This window comes from Leptopilina boulardi, unplaced genomic scaffold (assembly GCF_019393585.1).
Source record: "Leptopilina boulardi isolate dan_hultmark-lab unplaced genomic scaffold, ZJU_Lbou_2.1 LbouV2_300, whole genome shotgun sequence".
Lineage (NCBI taxonomy): Eukaryota > Metazoa > Arthropoda > Insecta > Hymenoptera > Figitidae > Leptopilina > Leptopilina boulardi.
Genome location: NW_026137864.1, coordinates 1,530,991 through 1,543,319, shown reverse-complemented (window position 1 = coordinate 1,543,319; position 12,329 = coordinate 1,530,991). Strand labels below are relative to the sequence as shown.

Genomic DNA, 12,329 nt, shown 5'->3' with positions numbered 1-12,329 from the left:
GGGTCTGTATTTATTACACGGACGGAGAATTTTGATCGTGACATCTTTTTTTTAATTAATTAAAATATATATTATAAGATTATTATTTTTTTGTACATATAAACACACATTATTTGATTTAAATAATCGGTTGCTTGACTATTATCAAATAAATATTTACTTGAACCAAATAATTTTTATTTGAATTAAATAAATTGTACTTGAACCAATAATTTTTGTATTTGAAACAAATACCATTTCATTGTCTCAAATAATAATTATTTGATACAAATAAATATTTATTCGATAATGATCAAGTAACCGATTATTTGAATCAAATAAAATTTTTTTTCAATGCATAAATTTAGAATAAACTGACAATAATTTCTAAATAATTAAGTTTAAAAATATTCAAAACTTAATGCCACATTATTTCCAATTGCTGAAATTTTGCACCGGAATAATATCAAAACATAACCTCAATTATAATTGAGGTTATGTTTTGATATTATTCCTGTGCAAAATTTCAGCAATTGGCAATACTGTGATTATACTATATGTATTGTTTTGACTATGTTTTTTACTATGTTTATTTTGACTATTATACATATATATGGTATTGTGGATACTGTCAGCAGTGGCGCTGTATACTAACATCTTTAACCGATCGGTAACATAGAAAACTATAAAAAATTTCATTTCCAAATTTGACAAAAATAAGTTTGGCATCGAGATTAGATCGAAAGTAATCGAATAACACAAAAATCTTGAAAATATGACATACTCTCTAAATTTGAATCAGTGAAAAAGTCACTGGTCTCAAATCAGTCGCTAAATTCTATAGCTATTTGAATCAGTATAACATTTCACTGATTTTCAGTCAAAGGGTGTTTTCGACGTCGACGCTCTGAGTGTTCTGAAAGTGTTAAGTGGTTCTCAACCAATATTAAAAATTATGATTAGCCATAACTTATTATGATTGGCTAAAGCATACTAAAAGTGACATGTTTGTGATATGGGCTGCAGTTTTAGGTGATGTGCACAAAAAAGGGTGTGTTATTTGCATGCTTTATTTGAAATTGGATGCGTTCGGGCTGTGCTCGTGCTCTGGTTTCTCAATCTTGTTTAATAAACCGAGCGTGTTTTCTGAGTGCGAAAGTAAATAACGGAAAATTTTCAAAAATGGCAAATTTAAACCCTGAAGTCAATTACGTTAACGCTATAGGAATTGTACAAAATCTTGTTAAAATATAAATAAAATAAATAAAAAATAAATAAAAAATATAAATATTACATTAAAATTAATACTTGTATCAACGTTCGTTACGTCGCATGAAATGCGACCATTATTCTTGAATAATGTTTTATTGTTCTTTAAAACTAAATCATTTAAAATTATTCTTTCCTCCATGATGCAACAGCGTGGTCTTCACCGGTCTTGAAAGTGTAATGAGAAGATTGCATTGGATTAGGTTAGGTTAAATTAGGTTAAATACACTAAAATAATAAAATGTGGTTGAGAACCTTTTCGAGCTCTCAGAGCGCTCAGAGTATCAACGTCGAAAACACCCAAAGTAATTGATTCTCCAGTGAAATGTCACTAACTTTTAGTGAAAACTACTGATTCAAATAGCTAGATTTTAGCGACTGATTTGAGTCCAGTGACTTTTTCACTGATTCATATTTAGAGAGTATAGTTTTCGAGTTCTGGCCGGCGATATGAACGCCATTTTTTCTGACTGGCTCCCTAGACCTCGGAGTAAGACATTGTCATGTCAAAACAAATTTTACGTTATGTTGTCCAAATTGTTTTCAATTGTCAAAAAATGGTAATTCTTATAAAAAAGTAACTTGAAAATTGAGAGAAATTAGAAAATCCTGAAGAATAATTTAAAAAAAAGCAAACAAACAAAATAAATCATCTGATGTTAAAATATATTGTTGCAAAGAAGAGAAAGATGAACTTTTGACTATGTTGAAGCTATTGTTTTATAAAAGGTAAGTAATGTCGAGCATCGCAGTGACTCTCTGTATATACGTTTCGTAATGATGATAAGGTGCGATCCTTTTAATTCTCTCTGCTGTATATTTATATATAGGTATATAGAATGCATCTTAGAGAGTATAGTATAGATATTGGCCCGCCATGAAGTCGTGCGATCCTTCGAGAGAAAGGTTTTTGTGTCGGGGCAAAGGAGTTTTTCCAAAGCTGCTCTCACCTACCCCCCCCCTCCCTCCCATCCTCTTTCCCCCCATATACAATTTGCTAACTCGTCGTGAACTTCATTGAACTTTGCACTTCAACCATTTTATGAAAACCAGTCATTTTCAACATATTTTCAAATAGAATTTTTTTTTCCCCATTTCTTCGTCAAATTATCTCATATTCTTCCAATTATAATCGAAGACATGATATTAATTTAATTTTTTTTTGTTTTATCAATTTTTATGTATTCTTTACACAAAAAAAAAAAAAAAAATGTTAAAACGAAAAAAATATTTATGTAGTTTTACGAAATTTTTAAAGACATTTAATTTAAAAAAAAGTTTCTTTATAGGTTAAAAATATAATTTAAAGAAAAAGTTTCTTTAATTCCAAACACTTCAAAAATTTCTTTTTTTCTTTTTAAAGAAAAAATTCTTTCTTTAATTCAAATAAATTTTTTTTTTTATTCAAAAAGCGATTTAAAAAAAACGATTTCTTTGTTTCAAATAAATTTTTTTTTTTTTTTGGTGTAAATACGAGGCCCAATTGTAATAGTAAAAATATAATAGGGAGTAATATTAATATAGTAAAAAGTATGTATAGCAAAATTAATACTTAAATATAAAATAGTCGACAAAATTACAAAAATTATATAATTAAATAGGAGGCAAAATTATAATATAATAAAAAATAAACATACAAATAAATAAAAGGCAAAATTAAAATAGAAAAAAAATAAAAAAGGAAAATATTTGAAATGCCTATAAAATGAAATGTTAAGTCAGAGAAATATTTTGCTTGATGGTATAAGAGGAATTTCATTAAGATTGTAACCTCGCACATTTGGTAAACCAGCCATGCATTTTCCCCGGGAGGTCCGCTATGATAGCGAATTTTTTTTTACATTTTTTTTTGCAAGAAAGTTTGTCGCCAATGTACGGTATGTACAAAGCTCGTTTAATGACTCATGATATGTATGTACAACTGCGCTGAGGAGAGAAGAAAAGACCCACGCTTACAGTAAAATGCAAATACCATCGTCGTATATTGATTTTCTTAAATTTAGACAGCTTAAAATTACAAAAGCCTCCGTGTTATTTTAAATTTATTTTTTTTAACCTTGCCTCATTTCTTCATCTCGTCACTTTTTTTTTATTTCTGTTTTCTTAACATATTCCCTCTTTTAAGGTTTGAAAATTAATTTCTGATCAGGAAACTGTATTTTAATATTATAATACTATTTATATTATAATATTTTAAAATATATTATTATACAATTCCAATTATATATTTATTATAATTTTATTATTATATTATTATATTATATTTTTTAATATAATATTATAATTCCTTCTTTCCAAAATTTAAATTATAATTCGTACACTAATTTAAATTAAATTTAATAAAATAATTCTCGTCAACTACTGCACCCTGCTCTAGTGAAAATTTAGTGACTTTATTGTTAAAATTAAAAGTTACTACAAAGTTACTAAATTTTCACTAGATTAGGGTGCGTTAGTTGACGAGAATTATAACAAATGTCGAGTGTGGACAATGGAAACCAACTATTGACAATAAATATAAAATAATAAGTGGAACATCCGAAATGTTACACTTGCGTAGCTTTTTTCGATACAGGGCGAGGAACTTGAATATAGAAAAGCAGGGTTCAGCAGGTGCTAAAAATATAAAGATATGTCATATTTCGAACGTTCTACTGGAATTCCAGTGAAAATTAATGGAGCTTTAGTTGGGTGGGGGAATCCAATATGTCTGCTCTCAGCTGTTTTACTGGAGGACAAGCAAACCGCTGTCACTGTACATTTTTCACTGAATTTGAAATATTTTCTTATTAATTTATTTTTTATGCAATACAGGAATAATAAAATGGTTTTATTTTGCTGTATTGTTGGATGTGGAATGCGAGGAGACAGGGATGAAACTTCCTTTTTTAGAATTCCTGCAGTAATAAGCGTCAACAACAGAAAATATAAAACTACTTATTGCAATCCTTTCAATCCTTTGTCGCGGGTAGAAAGTGATTTAACAAAAAGTGGCGATGAATTCATTAAATTATCGAAAACAAGACAGGAAAAGTGGGTAAATGCAATAAAGCGGGGAAAATTGACTGCTTCCCAATTAAAAATATTCCGAGTATGTTCTAAACATTTTATGACAGGTAAGTAGGTTATGTTTTCCTTTTGTTTATGTCGATTATGCATAACAATATTGTACACTTTTCTTATTATTAATTCATTCAATTAACCATTAATTAATATAATTTATTTATTATATTTTTAAAATATTAATATCTGAAACATATAAATCCATGCATAATAGAAATTACATTTTATATAGGACGCCCTGCTAACATAAACAATTATACTGATCCAGATTGGGCACCATGTCAAAATCTTGGGTATGAGAAGGGAGTTTCTATTAAAAATAGAACGGATCTTGATAAGTATCACCGTTCCGAAAAAAGGGTATTTGTAGCAAAAATAATACTAATAATTTCAATTAAACTTATTATCTAATTATTATGAAGGGTACCCAGTAAGATACGATTTCATTCGTGTCAATTAACTATTAACTATCAATTAATTATTGCATTTACCCACTTTTCCTGTCTTGTTTTCGATAATTTAATGAATTCATCGCCACTTTTTGTTAAATCACTTTCTACCCGCGACAAAGTATTGAAAGGATTGCAATAAGTAGTTTTATATTTTCTGTTGTTGACGCTTATTACTGCAGGAATTCTAAAAAAGGAAGTTTCATCCCTGTCTCCTCGCATTCCACATCCAACAATACAGCAAAATAAAACCATTTTATTATTCCTGTATTGCATAAAAAATAAATTAATAAGAAAATATTTCAAATTCAGTGAAAAATGTACAGTGACAGCGGTTTGCTTGTCCTCCAGTAAAACAGCTGAGAGCAGCCATATTGGATTCCCCCACCCAACTTGAACTACCTTATAGTTCGCAACACCATGCGTGCGCAACCAACTCCAACCGACTTGGACTTGCCAAACGGAGCTATTGTAGAAGCTCCATAACATCCGCCAATTTCTAAACTAACCTTAAAATTTAAATCAAACATAATATTATAATTTTCATTCAAACAAATAATATTTTCGAATGAAAATAATAATAGATATTTTCCATATATTAAAATAAAACTTACAAACTGTGTTCAATATTAAACAAAATCTCTCAAACATATCTCTCTATTTAAATTAAAAATATTTTTTTTAATTGTATAATAAATAAAAAATTGGATTTCATAATACTCAAAAAAAAATTATTTTTATATTTTCATTGGATTTTGGTAGTATACGTTAACGAGGGATAATAAAAGAAGAAGAAGAAGATATAAATAAAATTTGAATAATCTGTATTCACTTTAAAGTGCAGAATGTGATAAAGTGAGAATGAGAACAAGATTCCCCATAGGCCACTGTGTGAAAAGGAGACGGTTAAGCTAACAAAGAAGCAAAGCGCGCAATAAAGAGTAGAAGACGCACCAGGTGAGTTAAGAAAGAAGTGGAAACAATAAATAGAAAGTGAGTGAGAGAGAAAGAGGAATACGAATAAAGAAATAGGGATAAGAGGAAAAAGAGTCATCTCAGTTGCGGTACCGTTTCGGATTTCTTCCTTTGGATCTGTAAACTTCAGGTTCGCGTCTCATTAAAATATCCCATATACTCTGACTAAGACATTAGCTATCATTCTACATATAAACATATTAAATTTTTTCATAAAATTATTCATTTTTTCTTTTATAACTTTTTTTTCTCGTCAAAATTGTTTTTCTTACAAAAAAAAACGAGAGTATAAAAAAATGTTATTGCACCCAGAAAAATGTTTATTTGAATCAAAGAAGTATTTCTTTGATATATAGGGCCAAAGAAATGTTTTCTGTAATTTAAAGAAAATTTTTTTATTCTACATAGGGTAACGGCACCAGTGAAAGAACATTTAAGGAAATGCATACTTTTATCGGGTGCAGTTCCGAATAGCACATACCTCTGATTTCGATAAAACTTGGTATCCCTACGTAATTTGGTGCGCTGATTACGAAAATCATAGTGAAAATTGGCGGAAATTTAATTATCATGGTAAAAACCATAAAAAACACCATAAAATCATGGTTTTTTTCGATTATCTCGTAAAAAACAAAAAAATTCGAAAAAAGTTTTAGACGAAAGTTGTAGATCTCTAAAAAACACACATTTCATGTTTTATGCATTTTTTACCAAAAGTAATTATTTTTCGAGAAAAACGCAAAATAGTAAACACGGCCTTCGGCCGCGTAAGGTACTGCTCGCTTCTCTTTTTAAGAAATCTTGGCGAGAGGGGGTGGATGTGTCCGAAAGTAATTTGCAGAAATTATCATATTCACCATTACTCAGGATCCAACGAATTCCGCAAAATACTTTCGGCCATATCCACCCCCTCTCGCCAAGGTTTTTTTAAAAAGAAAAGCGAGCAGTACCTTACGCGGCCGAAGGCCGTGTTTACTATTTTGCGTTTACCGCTGCTGTAGACTCCACCCCACAATTTCTGCAAATTACTTTCGGACACATCCACCCCCTCTCGCCAAGATTTCTTAAAAAGAGAAGCGAGCAGTACCTTACGCGGCCGAAGGCCGTGTTTACTATTTTGCGTTTTTCTCGAAAAATAATGACTTTTGGTAAAAAATGCATAAAACATGAAATGAGTGTTTTTTAGAGATCTACAACTTTCGTCTAAAACTTTTTTCGAAGTTTTTTGTTTTTTACGAGATAATCGAAAAAAACCATGATTTTATGGTGTTTTTTATGGTTTTTACCATGATAATTAAATTTCCGCCAATTTTCACTATGATTTTGGTAATCAGCGCACCAAATTACGTAGGGATACTAAGTTTTATTGAAATCGGAGGTATGTGCTATTCGGAACTATATCCCTTTTATCATTTATTATTTTTGAATGCAGTTATTGAAAATTTTTTTACCAATTTTTTTTCGATAGCTAATTAAGTGTAGAATGCGAAGGTCACATTTAATTTTCATAAATATAAGATGTTAATTAAAATTTTAATTAATAAGTAAAACATACCTATTTCACCAGTGAAAGAACAAATTGTCTAATGAAAGAATTTTCTGCATCCAGTGAAAGAACGATGTGAAATATATATTTAAAATATATTTAAAAAATATATTAAAACAAAGATAAAGTAATAAAATGTTTGTAATATACTAAAATAAAGGTAAATTAATGATAATTATGAATATTTTTTAACTAAGTTTGCAGAATCTTATTTTTAATTGAAAATGCATTTATAACCTATAATCAATCATCTACTTGCAATTTATTTTGACAATATTATTGTAACCTAACAGTGTTAACCTATTTGATTTTGTCATTTTTTTGTTTGACTTCAGACTATTCGTTGAAGGTGTTCCTTCATTGGATTGCATTGGAACCAGTGAAAAAACATTTCTGTTCTTTCACTAGTAAATAAAAAAAAAAAAACCCCAATGACGGAATTTGCTTTTCTTATGGCAAATTAATATTTTATTAGCTTTTAAATGAAAAGAAGTATTTCTAATACACAAGATAAATTTAGTTTAAAGCAGACCGACGATTTAAGGCAGTTTAAATTAGTTAAATGTGAAAAAAGAAATAACGTGTCAGAGAAGAGTTCTTATTGTTGAAGATAAATTTGCAACACAACATTTAAAAAAATTTTTTTTTATAAAATTTACGTGTTATCTCTCTAGGTATCTTAGATACTAAAGACGTAAATTAAATAAGGAACATAAAAATATATAATTTATAATACCAAATTGCTTATTACACTAATTAGAATGCAAAACATGAAATTTGTTCTTTCACTGGTGTCAGTTCCTTCACTGGTGCCGTTACCCTAAAACTTTTTAAATAAAACTTATTGTAAATAACTTACAAAAAAAAAACTTTGTTTCAAATTGAAAAAATATTTTTTTTAAATTAAACAATTTTTTTTTGAAGCAAGTAAAGTTTTTGTTAAATTAAAGAAAACACAAATATAAATTTAATTGTAATAAGTCTTAAAGAAGACTTGACAAAAAAAAAGAGTAGATATATTTTAGAAAAAATATATTGTTATAAATTAGTTACGAAAAAAATGTTAGTTTCATGTTGTTTCAATATTATTTTTACAAATAGACATAAATTTAAAAAAAATGAAAAATTTTAAAGCAGTAAAAATAAGAAACATGTCGAAAACTATATATGTAACTTCTGGAAACAAAATATATCGATACGTCGACAATAGTTAAAATAAATATTTAACGACATACAATATTAAAAAAAATGAATAAAATTTTGCTTGATAAAGTCAAATGTTGAAATATTTAACTATCCATCTAACTTTCATTTTGCTTCATTTCTATATTGGAGACAGTTTGAAATAGTTGTTTTACGTTACAAGTGGTCATTCACGGTGAATAAAATTAACTATATAATAATTTTATTTTTTGTTAAAATTCATAAAATGTACACGGAAAAAAATAGTTCGGGAAACTTTCGTAAACTACTTCTTCACTTTTGGACGGTCCCAAAGTTTGGAAATCTTTCATTAACTTTTTCCAAGATTTCACGAAAGTTTATCACTCTGTTCAAGACAATCAATGTCTGCACACGCGCACAAAAAAAAGTTCGTGAAATCTTGAAAAAAGTTAATGAAAGATTTCCTAACTTTGGGGGCCCGTCCCCAAAGTGAACAACTAGTTTACGAAAATTTTACGAACTATTTTTTTCCATGTACCTAAAATTTTTTTAACGGTTATTTCATCAAAAAGTATATGATTTTTAAATCTTATATTATTATTTATATCTTCCCTTCTAAATGGGTCAATTTTGAAAAATTAAATTTCACCTCAGGGAAATTTTTACGATCTTATTCCTCACAATCAGAGAAAAAGTTTAATTGACTTAATCAAATAGTTTAAATTAACCCATGAGCATTCAAAAATAAAAAATCATGAAAATTCTGATTATGAAAAATTCTTGTCTCGTAAACGGCTTGCTAAAAACAATTGAAAAAAAACATGTCGAATGCTCTGACGCGCCCTCTAAAGTTGGTTCTACAGTGGTCATGAAGGTTGGTTTCCATTGTTTCCACTCGCCATTTGCCATAATTCTTGTCAACTACCGCACCCTGCTCTAGTGAAAATCTATAGTGACTTTATTGTTAAAATTAAAAATTACTATAATTGTTACTAAATTTTTACTATAGAAGGGTGCGGTAGTTGACGAGAATTATGACAAATGGCGAGTGGGGACAATGGAAACCAATCACAGTCACGAAAAGTGCTCATTGTAGAACCAACTTAATAGTAATCGAGTAGCAGTAAGTGGCGCATGATCGCTCATTGCTAATCGACTACAATCAAAAAGTGCGTCCAAGTGCTCGACCAATTCTTTTATTCATACGTTCAATTAAACAAAATGTCAATATAATTATTTCAGGTTTGCCAAGGGTAAATTAAAACTTATCGAAAGTGTACAGATACAACATCAACAGTAAGAACATTAAAAAATAAAAACAACAAAAAGCGAATCGGCTCATGATGAACGACACGTTAGTTTTCGTATACAACATTCATCGAATTTTCAATTTCTATCTATTTGTCACTACATTACCACTCTCTGAGTTATTTTTTACAACAAAGGCCTAATTACATTGAATCAGCGAAATCAGACTGTCACTGTACTCAATACTTATTTTAAATACCTTAATAATTCCAACAATGAATCCGAGAAAAAGCTCCAGCTTCTACAAAATGTACTAATAGGAACTGATCTTTATGGTGGCGGCGAAAATGAAACACTTGATTTGCAATATGTAAATGAAACATACCAGTAAATCATCAACACTGCTCTATTTTCTCACTATTGTAACGTTAACGAATATTTAACAGGAATAATCAACAAGGCAAATAATACAACTTACAAAATCATGTTTAAAAACAAACAATAGCAAAAAACTCAATTTTTTGTCTGTTAAAAAAGTTTTTTTTGAATATATATACTGCCAATATTTCCCGTGCCAGAAAATACAGATATGAACATAATGGAAGTGGATTATATATATGCAATGGCTGGTTTAAAAATTGTCAGATTTATACTTGGAAAAACTCAAAACGCTTCGTTTGGTGATTACATTTTAATTTCACGAGAGTTTGATTTACAAGAGCATTACGGAAACGAAACTTATGAAATAGGGTTAAAAATTTTCTTAATACCGGCACTATTTTTTTACGCCTCTAAAGAAAGAGAAATATTCAGGGAGAAATATCAAACTTCTTTAAATATGGAGTTTTGAAATAAAGCTTATGAAAATTTATTTTCACATATTAATTTAACAATGAATAAAATTGTACAGCAATTTTATTCATTGTTAAATTAATATGTGAAAATAAATTTTCATAAGCTTTATTCCAAAACTCTATATTTAAAGACCACTAGATTAACTTCATTGTATCAATTTTTAAAAGCTTTGGCTAGAACCGTTTCGCAGGAAATTCTTAACAAGCACCTGTTAAAAGATTTATCCATTACCTTCCTAAAAGTGATAGATCCTCGATTTGAATTAACCTTCACATTAAGCAAGTTTGGTAACCAATCATTGCACAAGACATATAAAATTATGATTCAAAAAATTCTGAACATTTCTATAAATAAAAATCTAAAATTGATATTAACATCTATGTTAAAAAAGCTTAATACTAATATGAAATTGTCAACCACATTTAATGGTTTAATACCTAAGGTTTTACATGAAGAGAATAATTATAAACTCGTTCAATACTATTATCCCGGCGGTGAGAACTTCTTTGGACCAACATGCGTATCATCATCAAGAAATATTGCATAACTGAGAACCATCGAAAGCAATCCATTTCAAGTTCCTGTATTGAAAGTAAAGGAGGACATGGAAAAAATGTTTTATCGTAAATATAATCCAACAACTAATGAAATTTCTAATCAAAAGTTAAAAATGGATAAAAATGATATTCTACGAAGTAATATTGATGTGTCTAAAATGGAAAGAGGTGAGATTATTCGAAGACTTATGCCTTATCTTAATCTAGATGCAGATATAAAAATAACAAAAAATTATCAACTTTATTATAATACGATTGAATGGAATATACCACCAACGAAATCTGTTAATCCAGGTATACTTCACAAAGAAGCGTGCCAATGGATAATATTCTTTATACTGAACAATTGGCTGAATATAACTTCAGATCTAGATTTATGTTTGGACTTAATGACTATGAGAAAATTTTATTATCTTTAAACGATTTAAAAGATTTAAAACTTGAAAAATTGGCTAATTTATACAAAGAGAAAGAAAACCCAAGTAGCACGATATATCAACCAGATGTCACGGTGATATCACTGGGGAATGTCATCGTGACATCAGGAAAATGTCAAAATGTCCGCCTTACGGTGATATCACACGGTGATATCACACGGTGACATCGAGGTGATATCACAGTCATATCACGGTGATATCATGGTGACATCGAGGTGATATCATAGTCATATCACGGTGATATCATGGTGATATCACTGTGATATCATGTTGATATTTTACAGGTATTTAAAATTTTTTAAAAATTATTATTTTTTATTATTTTTTAAATTATTAAAAATTTTAAATCCCTGTGAAATATCAACATTGTTGCAAACATAATTTGAATAAAAAATTGTTTAATTTTGTAAAAATAAAATAATATACATCGAAAATTTTATTTGTAAATTTAAAAAGATTTTTTAAATAAGTAATAAATCTTTCATTTCAATTACATTTTACATATTTTTACAACCTGTTTCTTATTCTTTACTTCTCTAATTTATATTTTTTAATAAAAAAAAGTTAGAATGTAAAAAATAAAACTAATTAATGTAGATGTATTTTGGAAAAAATATATTGTTATAAACTATTCACAAAGAAATGTTAATTGCAAGTTTTTTTAAATATTTTTTTTTACATATGGATATACATTTAATAAATGTGAAAAAATTTAAAACAGTAAAAATAAGACAAGTTTTGAAAATTAATTTCTTGAAACAAAATATATGTCGACAACAGTTTAAGA

At 28.4% G+C, this 12,329-nt stretch overlaps 1 long non-coding RNA gene across 1 annotated transcript; it reads left to right on the top strand.

Moving 5' to 3' along the window:
* Positions 1-8,592: 8,592 nt before the first annotated feature.
* LOC127282532 (uncharacterized) lies at positions 8,593-12,037 on the top strand. Its single transcript, XR_007843213.1, has 2 exons — positions 8,593-8,659; positions 9,688-12,037. It is a non-coding gene; the product is annotated as an uncharacterized LOC127282532 (long non-coding RNA).
* Positions 12,038-12,329: the final 292 nt, after the last annotated feature.